This window comes from Alexandromys fortis, unplaced genomic scaffold, assembly GCF_014885135.2.
Source record: "Alexandromys fortis isolate MF-2015 unplaced genomic scaffold, M_Fortis_MF-2015_v1.1 scaffold_236, whole genome shotgun sequence".
Classification (NCBI taxonomy): Eukaryota; Metazoa; Chordata; class Mammalia; order Rodentia; family Cricetidae; genus Alexandromys; species Alexandromys fortis.
In genome coordinates, this window is record NW_026068189.1 from 788,308 (window position 1) to 796,035 (window position 7,728).

A 7,728-nucleotide genomic window follows, 5' to 3' on the forward strand; every position below is an offset into this window, starting at 1 on the left:
GGTCTCTGTCCCTGTCTCCTTTCATCGCTTGCTGAAGGTTAATATACAGGAGGATGCCTATATGTTATTTTTTGGGGGGTTCACCTTCTTATTTAGCTTCTCTAGGGTCACGAATTATAGGCTCAATGTCCTTTATTTATGGCTAGAAACCAAATATGAGTGAGTACATCCCATGTTCCTCTTTTTGGGTCTGGCTTACCTCACTCAGGATAGTGTTTTCTATTTCCATCCATTTGTATGCAAAATTCAAGAAGTCCTTGTTTTTTACTGCTGAGTAGTACTCTAATATGTATATATTCCATACTTTCTTCATCCATTCTTCAATTGAAGGGCATCTAGGTTGTTTCCAGGTTCTGGCTATTACAAACAATGCTGCTATGAACATAGTAGAGCATATACTTTTGTTGTATGATAAGGCCTCTCTTGGGTATATTCCCAAGAGTGGTATTGCTGGGTCCATGGGTAGGTTGATCCCGAATTTCCTGAGAAACCTCCACACTGCTTTCCAGAGTGGTTGCACAAGTTTGCATTCCCACCAGCAATGGATGAGTGTACCCCTTTCTCCACAACCTCTCCAGCAAAGGCTATCATTGGTGTTTTTGATTTTAGCCATTCTGACAGGTGTAAGATGGTATCTTAAAGTTGTCTTGATTTGCATTTCCCTGATCGCTAAGGAAGTTGAGCATGACCTTAGGTGTCTTTTGGCCATTTGAACTTCTTCTGTTGAGAGATCTCTGTTCAGCTCAGTGCCCCATTTTATAATTGGGTTGATTAGCCTTTTACGGTCTAGTTTCTTGAGTTCTTTATATATTTTGGAGATCAGACCTTTGTCAGTTGCGGGGTTGGTGAAGATCTTCTCCCAGTCAGTGGGTTGCCTTTCTGTCTTAGCAACAGTGTCCTTTGCTTTACAGAAGCTTCTCAGTCTCAGGAGGTCCCATTTATTCAATGAGGCCCTTACTGTCTGTGCTGCTGGGGTTATACGTAGGAAGTGGTCTCCTGTGCCCACGTGTTGTAGAGTACTTCCCACTTTCTCTTCAATCAGGTTCAGTGTGTTTGGACTGATATTGAGGTCTTTCACCCACTTGGACTTGAGTTTTGTGCATGGTGATAGATATGGGTCTATTTTCATTCTTCTACAGATTGACATCCAGTTTTGCCAGCACAATTTGTTGAAGATGCTCTCTTTTTTCCATTGTATACTTTTAGCTCCTTTATCGAAAATCAGGTGTTCATATGTTTGTGGGTTAAAGTCAGGGTCTTCTATTCGATTCCATTGGTCGACTTCTCTGTTTTTATGCCAATACCAAGCTGTTTTCAATACTGTAGCTCTGTAATAGAGTTTGAAGTCAGGGATGGTAATGCCTCCAGACGTTCCTTTATTGTATAAGATTGTTTTGGCTATCCTGGGTTTTTTGTTTTTCCATATAAAGTTGATTATTGTCTTCTCCAGATCTGTGAAGAATTTTGATGGGATTTTGATGGGGATTGCATTGAATCTATAGATTGCTTTTGGTAGAATTGCCATTTTTACTATGTTGATCCTCCCAATCCAAGAGCAAGGGAGATCCTTCCATTTTCTGGTGTCCTCTTCTATTTCTTTCTTCAAAGACTTGAAGTTCTTGTCAAATAGATCTTTCACTTCCTTGGTCAGGGTTACCCCAAGATATTTTATGCTCTTTGTGGCTATCGTGAAAGGTGATGCTTCTGTGATTTCCCTCTCTGTTTCCTTATCCTTAGTGTATAGGAAGGCAACTGATTTTTTGGAGTTGATCTTGTATCCAGCCACGCTACTAAAGGTGTTTATCAGCTGTAGGAGTTCTTTGGTAGAATTTTTGGGGTCGCTTATGTATACTATCATGTCATCTGCAAATAACGAAAGCTTAACTTCTTCCTTTCCAATACGAATCCCCTTGATCCCCTTATGTTGTCTTATTGCTATTGCTAGAACTTCAAGCACTATATTGAAGAGGTATGGAGAGAGTGGACATCCTTGTCTTGTTCCTGATTTTAGTGGGATGGCTTTGAGTTTTTCTCCATTTAATTTAATGTTAGCTGTCGGTTTGCTGTAGATAGCTTTTATTATATTTAGGTATGACCCTTGTATCCCTATTCTCTCCAAGACCTTTATCATAAAGGGGTGTTGAATTTTGTCGAATGCTTTTTCCGCATCTAATGAAATGATCATATGGTTTTTTTCTTTCAGTCTATTTATATGGTGGATTACATTGATAGATTTGCGTATGTTGAACCAGCCCTGCATCTCTGGGATGAAGCCTACTTGATCATAATGGATAATTTTTCTGATGTGTTCTTGAATTCGGTTTGCCAGTATTTTATTGAGAATTTTTGCGTCGATATTCATGAGTGAGATAGGCCTGTAATTCTCTTTCTTGGTTGGGTCTTTGTGTGGTTTTGGTATCAGGGTAACTGTAGCTTCATAAAAGGAATTTGGCAATGACTTTTCTGTTTCTATATTGTGAAATACGTTAAGGAGTATAGGTATTAGCTCTTCTTGGAAGTTCTGGTAGAATTCTGCGTTGAACCCATCTGGTCCTGGGCTTTTTTTGGAAGGGAGATTTTTGATAACAGTTTCTAGTTCTTCGCGACTAACAGGTCTATTTAGATCATTCACCTGGTCTTGGTTTAGCTTTGGTATATGGTACTTATCTAAAAAAATGTCCATTTCTTTTGCATTTTCCAGTTTTGTGGCATACAGGCTTTTATAGTAAGATCTAATGATTCTCTGGATTTCCTCTGTGTCTGTGGTTATGTCCCCCCTTTCATTTCTGATTTTATTTATTTGCGTGTTCTCTCTCTGTTGTTTAGTTAGTTTGGATAGGGGTTTGTCGATCTTGTTGATTTTCTCCAAGAACCAACTTTTTGTTTCATTGATTCTTTGGACTGTTTTCTGTGTTTCTATTTTGTTGATTTCTGCCCTCAGTTTGATTATTTCCAGTCTTCTACTCCTTCTGGGCACCTCTGCTTCTTTTTTTTCTAAAGCTTTCAGGTGTGCCATTAAGTCCCCAATGTATGCTTTCTCTGTTTTCTTTAAGTGGGCACTTAGTGCTATGAACTTTCCTCTTAGCACTGCTTTCATCGTGTCCCATAGGTTTGAGTATGTTGTCTCTTTATTTTCATTAAATTCAAGGAAGACTTTAATTTCTTTCTTAATTTCTTCCTTGACCCAGGTGTGGTTCAGTAGTTGACTGTTCAGTTTCCATGAGTTTGTCGGCTTTCTGGGGGTAGCATAGTTGTTGCCATCTAACTTTAATCCGTGGTGATCTGATAAGACACAGGTGGACACTGATATTCTTTTGTATCTGTGGAGGTTTCCTTTGTTTCCGAGTATATGGTCAATTTTTGAGAAGGTTCCATGAGCTGCAGAGAAGAAGGTATATTCTTTCCTATTTGGGTGGAGTGTTCTGTAGATGTCTGTTAAGTCCATTTGCTTCATTACCTCCAATAATTCTCTTAATTCTCTATTAGGTTTCTGTCTGATTGACCTGTCCATTGGAGAGAGAGGTGTGTTGAAGTCTCCTACTATTAGTGTGTGTGGTTTTATGTCTGCCTTGAGTTTTAGAAATATTTCTTTTACATAAGTGGGTGCTTTTATATTAGGGGCATAGATATTCAGGATTGAGATGTCATCCTGATGAATTGTTCCTGTTATGAGTATAAAGTGTCCATCTCGATCTCTTCTGATTGATTTTAGTTTGAAGTCAGTTTTGTTGGAAATTAGTATGGCCACACCTGCTTTTTTGTTAGGACCATTTGCTTGAAAGACCTTTTCCCAACCTTTTACTCTGAGTAGATGCCTGTCTTTGTGGTTGAGATGTGTTTCTTGCAAACAGCAGAATGTTGGATCCTGTTTTCGTATCCAATCCCTTAGCCTGTGCCTTTTTATAGGTGAATTGAGACCATTAATATTAAGTGATATTAATGACCAGTGCTTGTTTACTCCGGTTATTCTTATCGTTTTTGGTGGTAGAGTTTGTGTGTCTCCCTTCTTTGAGTTGTACTGGTGAAGGTTTGTTAGATGCCTGAGTTATTGTAGGCAGTGTTGGCGATGTTGGATTACTTGGGATGTGATTTTCCTTCTATTACTTTCTGTATGGCTGGATTTGTGGCTATGTATTGTTTAAATTTGTTCTTATCTTGGAATGCTTTGTTTTCTCCATTGATAGTGAACAGTAGCTTGGCTGGATATAGTAGTTTGGGTTTGCATCCATGGTCTCTTAGTTTCTGCAGTACCTCTATCCAGGACCTTCTGGCTTTCATAGTCTCCATAGAGAAGTCTGATCGGCTTACCTTTATAAGTTACTTGCCCTTTTTCCTTTGAAGCTCTTAAAAATATGGAATGCTTCACGAATTTGCGTGCCATCCGTGCGCAGGGGCCATGCTAATCTTCTCTGTATCGTTCCAATTTTAGTATATGTACTGCCGAAGCGAGCACCATCTTTTTGTCTTTATTATTATTTATTTATTGAGTTATCAATGTGGGAGGGCTTACTCTATGGCAGGCATTGCTTGTAAAGTGTTTACACATGAAAGAAACACAGTCCCTACTGTTATAAAGCATACAGTGTAACTAGGAGAAGACAAAGGTTAGACAAACACACTATTAAATAAATATATCATTTGGAATTGGAACTGCCATAGAAAGAAAATTCTGGAAGAAGTCGCCATATAGCCACACTTTTGTCTGTGGTTAGCTGTGGTTGGCTCTCCCAGCAGATTCACAGGCTGTCTTGGAAACCACTAAGTTCCCACAGTGGCTGGTGTGGAGTCTGCTTATGTGAGATCTGGGGCTGAGGACTAGTAAGTGGCTTTGCCTAATTATCACCTTCTCAAAATGGACACTTACTAGAGGGACATGCTTCACAGAAGGGGTTTCACCAGCCAGGCAAGTCCTTGGGTCAGGTAACTATGCTCCTGACCTTTCTTCCTTAAATGGTAAGAAGGCAGTCTCCCCCTGGGGATCACACAAGACGTAGCCAGCAAGCCTGCACTAAAACCATAAATGTCACATAAACAAGTACTTCATGTATGCAAATTCCGTTATCATACCAGCTCCATAGGAACAGGGTGTGACTTAGCAATTTCCAAGATGGAAGCCTTCCTCAGAAGCCCTCCAGGGCCACAGGCTCTAGAAGCTGGGAGGGATGGGACAGTCTTCTTCCAGAGCCTCCAGAACAAACCAACCCTGCAAAAATCCACAGTCACCTACTGTTCCGTCAGTGTTATAGCAGCACTAGGAAGCTGATAGAGATGGCAACAGACCTCTTCTCATGGGACATCCATGACTTCCTTAGACCACAAACCTTTCAGGCTCTCTCTGCCTCTAAGAAGCAAGGGCTCCTCTCTTGGCCAATGGGATCCCTAATTTTGGTGACAGTTGTCTTCTGCATGTCCTACCCTTTTGAGTACCCCTGTGGCATCATGTTCCATGTATGTGTGTGTGTGTGTGTGTGTGTGTGCACCTCTGCATGTTCACCTGCTTACCTTCCACACCTCGTGTCTTGTTCTGTGGAACTCTATTGTTCACCCTGTCCAACCCTCTCACACCATGTGTGCTTATTCTACTTCTCTGTGCTCAGCATATTTCTCATTCTTTCCTGGCACTTTGCTGGGTCTATGTGTGTGCTTGTGTGTGTGTGTGTGTAGGGTTGACAGAGAACAACCCTGTGTGTTTATGTAATGTGTGTGTAGGAATGACAGAGAACAACCCTGTGTGTGTTCATGTGTGTATGTATGCATACAGATGGCAGAGAACAACCCTGTATGTGTGCTCACATGTGTATGCATGCATACTGATGGCAGAGAACAACACTGTGTGTGTGCTCATGAATGTGTGCATGCATATGGATGTCAGAGAACAACCATGTATGTGTGTGTTCATATGTGTATGTATGTGTGTAGATGGCAAAGGACAACTCTGTGTGTGTATGTTCATGTGTGTATGCATGTGTATGGATGGCAGAGGACAACCCTGTGTCTGTATGTTCATATATGCATGCGTATGGATGGCAGAGGACTACCCTAGTTTTTTTTTTTTTTTTTTTTGTTAGGCATCTTCTACCTTGTTTTGTAGACAAGTTTTTCTTTGGACATCAGCTCCCAAATAATGACATTAAGATTTCTTATTAATTATGAAATCTCCATCTTCCTAACTAGCTGATAACTGAAACAAACCCATTTATATTAATCTATGTTCTATCACGTGGCATTGCCTCTCTTCCATCTTGTGTTTACTATTTTCTCTCTGTCTGTCTAGTGACTCTGATGGCAAGACAAACCTTAAATGGTCATGCCAGCCACTGCTGCTCTGGTGGTTGGCTCTGTCCCCCTGGGTTCCCGAGAGCCTATTCTCATGCCTACATATTTAGAACCCTTGCTCTGGCTAGTTGCTGTGTCCATGATGCTGAAGGCATTTTTACCTAGCTGCTCAAGCACTCTGTTGCCCAGCAGGGCCTCTTAAAAGAGCTGAGCCTCTGTATGCTGAGCCTGACTGAGACAGCTGTCTCAGGCTCTCTGTCTGGATAGACATGCCCCGTCTTGGGTAGCATAGCCGTGTGAGAAAGCCGCCTCTTGGGCAGGCTCCCTGAAGAAGCATGGCTCTTTTAGAGGCCCTGGTGGGCAGAAGAGCAAGTGAGCAGCTCTGGGTGTACAGTTGATAGAGTACTTGCTTAGCTTGTGAGCCCTGGGTTACATCCCACCTCTATGTGGGCAGGATATGGTGTTTTGTGACCCTAATCTCAGCATTCTAGAGGGGGAGACAGGAGGGTCAGGAGGTGTACGTTGTCCCAAGTTACATAGAGTTTGAAGTCAGCCTGGGTTCCTTTAAAAAGTGGAAGAAGGCAGGCCACTTCTTTCCCAAGAGTTCACACAAATGTCTGGTATGGACTTGCTTAGACAGTGTAGGAGAGTGACTATGGGCAGTACCAGTTATTTGGGTGGTGGGGGAAGATGAATTGCAGGCATGGGGCCTATTGAACACACACCGGGATAGTACTTTTTCTGAGATAAATTGACACTATTTCTTATTCCTTTAATCTAGCTCATTAGTTTCCACACCTATAGAGTTTGCATTGAGTTACCAGCTGTTTTAAACCGAACACTGAACTTACTGTGGCCTGCAAGCAAGCAAAGGGTGGGGAAATACAATTTTCTCATGGCACACTTCTTTTGAGTAATGGGTGAGAATAGGAATCCACATTTGAAATCGATATTTCGGAGGACTTAATGGTAGCATGACAATTGCACATTTGTGGATCTCAAAGGGGCAGCTCTGTGCAAACTGGGGCAGAGAGAGCAGAAATCAGCAATTTCACATCTTGCTTGAGAACAAGCATCCACCGGGAATTTTAACAAGGAAAGAAGCTGTGGGGAAGATTGCTCTCCGTGCTAGCCTTCTTCTAAGACTCTTGGTGGCAGATTTGGGGTGCAGCTGTTGTAAAGAGGGTTCATTAGTTACAAAATTGCAATGACTTTTCTTGGTCTGTGGGAATCAATTTTTAGTTTCATTAGCTATGCAAATCCAAATTTGCGCTTTTTTCTCCATTATGCAACAAATATCTTTGCCCTTTGGACTTCGTTGGTTTTCTGGTAAGTACACATTCTAGAAGGATTAACGGGTCTATGTAACAGACCCTGTATTAGGCAAAGAGGAGACAGTGGTAACTAAAACAGGACCCCTTTATCTGTTTTTTTTTTTTTTTTTTTTTTTTT

At 41.3% G+C, this 7,728-nt stretch overlaps 1 non-coding gene across 1 annotated transcript; it reads right to left on the minus strand.

The window, feature by feature from the left end:
- Positions 1-4,346: 4,346 nt before the first annotated feature.
- LOC126492815 (U6 spliceosomal RNA) lies at positions 4,347-4,453 on the minus strand. The gene has a single exon (XR_007589685.1). It is a non-coding gene; the product is annotated as a U6 spliceosomal RNA (small nuclear RNA).
- Positions 4,454-7,728: the final 3,275 nt, after the last annotated feature.